Genomic DNA, 6,736 nt, shown 5'->3' on the forward strand with positions numbered 1-6,736 from the left:
GGACGCTTAGGTTGATTCCAGATCTTTGCTATTGTGAGTAGTGCTGCTACAAGCATATCAGTGCAGGTTTATTTTTGATACAATGATTTATTTTCTTGCTGGATGTGTACCCAGTAGTGGGATTGCTGGATCAAATAGACGTTCTATTTTTAGTTTCTTGAGAAATTGCCAGTTTTCCATAGGGGTTGTACAAATTTACATTCCCACCAACAGTGGAAAAGCATTCCATTTTCTCCACATTCTTGCTAGCATTTGTTATTTTTTGCCTTTTTGATAATAGCCGTTCTAACCAGAGCAAGATGATATCTCATTGTGGTTTTAAGTTGCATTTCTCTGATGATTAGTAACATTGGGCACTTTTTCATATGCCTGTTGAACATTTCTGTCTTCTTTGAAAACTATCCATGCCTTTTGCTCACTTTTTAATGAGATTGTTATTTTTGTTGTTGAGTTGTTTGAGTTCCTTGCAAATTCTGCATATCAGTCCTGTGTTGGATGCATAGTTTACAAATATTTTCCCCATTCTGCAGGTTATCTGTTCACTCTGTTGATTATTTCTTTTACTGTGTAGAGTTTTTGGCTAGGCACAGTGGTTCACACCTGTAATCTCAGCACTTTGGGAGGCCAAGGCGGGTGGATCACAAGGTCAAGAGATCGAGACCACCCTGGCCAACATGGTGAAACCCCGTCTCTACTAAAAATATAAAAATCAGCTGAGTGTGGTGGCACGCACCTGTAGTCCCAGCTACTCGTGAGGCTGAAGCAGGAGGATCGCTTGAAACTGGGAGGTGGAGGTTGCAGTGAGCCGAGATCATACCACTGCACCCCGGTCTAGCAGCAGGAAGTATTATAATTAGATTTTTAATAAGAAACAGTATTTGAATTATATCTACTATTAAGCTTTACTTCCAGGAAAATGGGCTTTAATCTTGGGCTGCCCCAAGCTGAAGCTCTCACTGTTTCAGAAGCAACGCTGTCAGTCATATTTCTGACCAGAAATGGGAGTAGATTCATTGTGATTTTGCTACGCAATTATGGTTCCATTATGTTCCATTACAGCAGGAACATTGCCAACTTTAGCATCTGCAAATAAAACGACTAATGAACACACAATAAAAGTTGTGTTTCCTGTCTCACGATCTAAGCTGGGACCCAAGACTAAGCTAAGGAAAAGAAAAATATGACACATGCAAATAAACGGGTGTGTGAGTGTGCGCGCGTGTATGTGTGTTGAGTTATCCAGGTTGTGCCCCAACCTAGATGGTGAGGAGCTGAAAGACTGCTACAGTTGGATTCAAATGCTAGTTCTTCCATTTCCTAGCTGTGTAAGCATAAGCAGCTTCCTTCATGTTTTGAAATCCTGAGTGTCAATGCAGTATACTAACCTCCTGTGAGATTCTTTTGAAGGATATTAGCTCATGGATAAGAATGAATGTCAACAACCGTCTAAGAACTCAACACAATGTGACAGATATTGCAGATTGGCCCACTCTGCTCCCCTGCTACCTCTTTGTCATTTGCTTTATCAAATACCTCAAACAAAAATGTTCAAGGAAATATTCCCAGACTCTTTGCCAGTTCTGGTTCTTCAAGTGATTTCGTTTCTACCCAGCAGATGCATCTGAATAAGATTTGGATGGCAGAGCACAGAAGTTGAACTGCTGCTGCTGCTGCTTCTCCTGCTGCTGCCAATCACCATTATGAAGGCATGTGATTGTTCCCCAGCAGCTGTCCTAACAACTTCAGCATCCAGACCCTAGTTTATTGTCTGTCAAGGGGGCAGTAAATTAGGACAGCTACTTAGCACAGATCACAGAAGCACTTGTTGCCAGCAGTTCTAGCAGATTCCTCAGCTTCCTTTAGTAGTGACAGAGGCAGCAGTCCTTCGGAGAACCACTTCTGGGGTGGTGGTGTTATTCCTGGAAGCTCAGCTGGAAGCTGGCCCCTCCAACCCGCCCAGTGACTATGTAAGCACTAAATCTCCGAATTAAAACTCAGTCTGCTTAAATTAGCCAGAATGGTTTCTATTTTCTACAGCTGAGCTCTGATCAATGTGAGAGAGTAAGGTTTTAAAGAAAATAAGCTTTAAAAACAAATACAAAAAACATATCTTGCTATAGGATATGTAAGTTTTGTTATCCAGGAATAGCATTTCTGGATACTTGTCCTGCCCAGTATCTTTTGAATATCTTCTCTGCATTTTGATGCATTCCCACATTATAAGTCTGCCTTCCCAAAGGAAAATTAAAGACAAAAACTTTCCCCCAGGATCTCTTGTAGTGAGAGGTGTGAGTATGAAACTTATATTCTAGAAATGAAATATACCTGCATGAGGTCTGGATGCAGAAGAGTGGCCCATGAGGAGGTGACTGAGCGCAGAGAGATGTATCACTTGTCAAGTGTGAAAGTTTGAAGTGATGGGGCATAAGGTCCTGTGCCAAGCATGATCAGTACGTAGCAACAGGAATGCTGTTTTTGCTGTAACCGTCTGCAGCGTATAGAGTTGGATGTTCTTTCTGGCTATGTTGCTCCTTGCCAAGTAGCATCCACGCCTACTTTTCAGGATCTCTTAGACAGTCTTTGAGGTACCTAATATCCTTTCATAAATCCCAATTGGCTTAAGCTAGCCAGTGTGAATTCCATTGTTAGCAACTGAAAATCCTGATTGATAAAAAGGTAATTGCATAGTCTCTTTGTCTCATGCTCTTTACCCAGCTTTTCTCTGTAGCTCTATAATATCTCACCATGCTTATAGAATTGTATAATTTTGAGCCAGAAGATATCTTGGAAAAAATATCCAGTAACCCAGTAACCACACCACCACCTGACATTTTATAGATGTAGAATCTTAAGTACAGAAAAATGAATTGACCTGAAAAATAGATCTGGATTCAGAGTCAAAACCAGGTCTCTTTAGTACCAGTTTGGTGTTTGTTTCACTATTCAACACTTTCTACCAGACAGAATCTGCTGAGCTAAAAATCCAAGAAAATGATATATACCAGAGAACTGGATATAAGAGCTTTAAGGGGTCTTTAGGAATGCCTTAAATAAAGTATTCTTATAAAGGAATATAGAATTATACTCTCAGTCCAGTAATATCCAACTTCAATATTTTAATAAGCACTTTAAAAGTACTTTTTGCTCTAGAACTCTCAAAATGTTGAATCAGAAATCTACCCCTTTAACAATGGCAGATGACAGCTTATAACATGTAGCAACCTGCAATCATCTCTGAAATTACTCATGGTTTTCCAAATTAAACTCTGTAGTGCATTCATACTGTGTGCAAAGGATATATCATGATTGATTGATAAATTTACGGTAGCAAATCTTAATTGTAGGTTCATTCCAAGTTAGCAGTTAAACTACTTAGTGATTTGCATAATGCAAACCTCAAAATTCTTCTATTTATACTTAATAAGAGTTTTATTTTAAAAGTATTACATTCTCATTGTTAAAAATCATGGAAGTGTATAAAGCAAAGATATTAAAGGCATTCTGCCATATCTCAGTTCTCAGGCTGCTATGGATTTTACTGACTTTATAATGTCTACCACTTGAATATTCCCATAATGACCTCTAAAGACAGAGTGTGTGGGTTTAAGTTCTGGCTCTCTTATTTTCTAGCTATTCATGATCTGAGAACCTCAGCTCTTGTGTGTCTGTTTCATCATCTATAAAACAAAGACAATAACAGTACCTGCCTCTTAGGGTTATTGTTGTATTAAACGTGATCATACCTCTAAAATGCTTAGGACAGTGCCTGGTGCATTTGGGTCAGTAAATGTTATCCAGTTTATTTAATGATGTATTGCTGCTTGAATTTTTTTTAACATACAACATTGCAGAAGGAGAACTTTGTATCCTTTACACATCGATGTATCAGTTAAACTCACCTAACGAGAAGCACTGATAATCTAAATTATAAGAGCAAGAATATTTGAGCAGGCATCAAACAATGACAGGTGCACTACAGTGTCCCGAATACACAATCTGTGTTCACATCCTTCTCTTCCCCAGCTCACCGCTTATTTGTTTATAAAACCAAAGCTTTGTTAATTTGACATTCAGATACTCATTCTTTTTTACCTTTGGAATTCTTTCCAGTGCAGCTAGTATAGAGGCCAGGAGGCAAGAAGTGTTTTAGGAGAAAACATACACACAAAATCTTGCTCCCTATAGCCCAAACCTATTGAGGGAAGGCAAATGTGCTATATTTCATTGATATGACACCCACTTGCCTGTGGACCAAGTCCAGCGCTGGGCACCTAGAAAGAATGGGAAGATTCCTAAGATTTAATCCTTGCCCCAAGAGAAACTCACAGTTTGGTAAAGGAAGCAAAGACACAGCATGAAGGAATACAACAGAAAAAAGTTGGAGTGGGGACCTGAGGGAGGTGAGAGAAGAGGCTCACTAAATAAAGCCTAGAGCTGGTGTCTTGGTCTTCTCCAAAGGAGGCATCTGTTAGTCCATCATCCGGGTGTGACCAGTGATGATTAGCTCACTTGGGCCTGAAAATGGGAGACTAAGTACGATGGAGAAGAAGTTGCTTAAAAATACTTATTTTTACTTCTTTCCTGAAGTATACATAATTATAGTAGAAAATTTAGTGGAAAATTAAAAAAAAAAAAACACACACAGACAGGTAAATATAGCCATCAGTCTCATTCCAGAAGTGATCATGGATCATGCCTTGATGTATTGTCCCAATTTTCTTTGTTTGTTTGTTTGTTTTTGTTTGTTTGTTTGTTTTGAGACGGAGTCTCCCTCTGTCGCCCAGGCTGGAGAGCACTGGTGCTATATTGACTCACTGCAAGCTCCACCTCCTGGTTCACGCCATTCTCCTGCCTCAGCCTCCCCAATAGCTGGGACTACAGGCGCCCGCCACCACACCCAGCTAATTTTTTTGTATTTTTAGTGAAAAAGGATTTCACGGTGTTAGTCAGGATGGTCTCGATATGCTGACCTCGTGATCCGCCCACCTCGGCCTCCCAAAGTGCTGGGATTTCAGGCGTGAGCCACCAAACCCATCCCTGCCAATTTTCTAAGAAACAGTATGTTTTTCACTCTCTTTTCTCCGTCCTCCTTTCCCCCACTTCCTATTTAGCTCTTTTGAAATGTAATTATGGCTTTTTACTTCTTCACTGGACAATTTTTACAGGGCAGGTTAATCTACTCTGTGTGCTTAGAAACTCCAGAGTGGGACCGAGCGCGGTGGCTCACGCCTGTAATCCCAGCGCTTTGGGAGTCCAAGGCAGGCGGATCACGAGGTCAGCAGATCTAGACCATCCTGGTTAACACAGTGAAACCTCGTCTGTACTAAAAAATACGAAAAATTAGCCGGGCATAGTGGCGGGTGCCTGTAGTCCCAGTTACTAGGGAGGCTGAGGCAGGAGAATGGCGTGAACCCGAGAGGCGGAGCTCGCAGTGAGCAGAGATCGCACCACTGCACTCCAGCCTGGGCGACAGAGCAAGACTCCAACTCAAAAAAAAAAAAAAAAAAAAAAACCCTCCAGAGTGGAACTTTAACCCACCAGAGGTTGCCCTGACAGGTAACAGTTGATTTCCAGCCCAAGGTATGCCCACTAGAGTTTTTGGCCACCTTTACAACCTATTTCTGTCCAAGAAGATGCCACCTAAACTGCCCAGTAGATAGGGCACTGAAGCAACTGTACAGAACCCCGACCTGCTCACTTCTACTCCTGCTTTAAAAGCACCCCACTTTCTGCTCCAAAAGCAAAGTGGTCTCCTTAATGTAGGAAACTTGTACTTCTTCCCCTAAGCTAGCTTTGGAATAAAAAGTCACTTTAGACCTTGTTCTTGTTAATTGGGCTGTGCAAGCAGTGAGCAACTGAACCTGCATTTCAGTGGCATGTGTATACATATGTACTTGAAATAATTTTTTAAAAATCTCTTATGAGAAATATAAGGGATAAATTTAGGGGCAACTCATTACATGTGTTCTTTTTCTCCCCTACATTTTCCCTTAACTATATTGAATGTCTTACTATGTTACTTGAAATTACAATTTTAATGGCTGTATAATAGTTGATCAGATATATAAACTATAATGTATGTAATGAATCCTCAGTCATTGGACATTCAATGTCACCATTCTGTCACTTGAGGGAATACCCTTGTTTTCTTTAACGTCCTTGATTATTTCCTTAAGCTAAATTTTTAAGAATGGAAATGCCAAGTCTAAAGTTTACACATTTTAAAGTCAAAATTTGGTTTGTTATTAAAGCGGCAACCTTTTTATTGTATAATATATACAACATAAAATTTACCTTTTTACCGTTTTTTAAGTATAGTTCAGTGACATTAAATATATTTATGTTGTTGTACAACCTCACCACCATCCATCTCCAAAACTTTATCATCCCAAACAAAAACTCTAAAAATATTAAACAATAACTCCCCTTTCCCTACTCCCCTCGGCCCCTGGTAACCTGTACTCTACTTTCTGTTTCTGTAAGTTTGCCTTCTCTAGGTTCCTTATATAAGTGGACTTATAAAATATTTTTTGTCTAGTGTTTGACTTGTTTCACTTAATATCATGTTTCCCTGGTTCTTCCATGTTATAGCATGTATCAGAGCTTCTGTCTCTTTAAGGCCAAATAATATCCCATTGTATGTATAGTCCACATTTTATCTATTCATCTGTCCATGGACATTTGTGTTGTTAAGCAGCCACTTTTATATGATGTGTAGAAATTAGAACCTCTGTTT

The sequence above is a fragment of the Colobus angolensis genome, unplaced genomic scaffold (assembly GCF_000951035.1).
Source record: "Colobus angolensis palliatus isolate OR3802 unplaced genomic scaffold, Cang.pa_1.0 Scaffold104, whole genome shotgun sequence".
NCBI lineage: Eukaryota > Metazoa > Chordata > Mammalia > Primates > Cercopithecidae > Colobus > Colobus angolensis.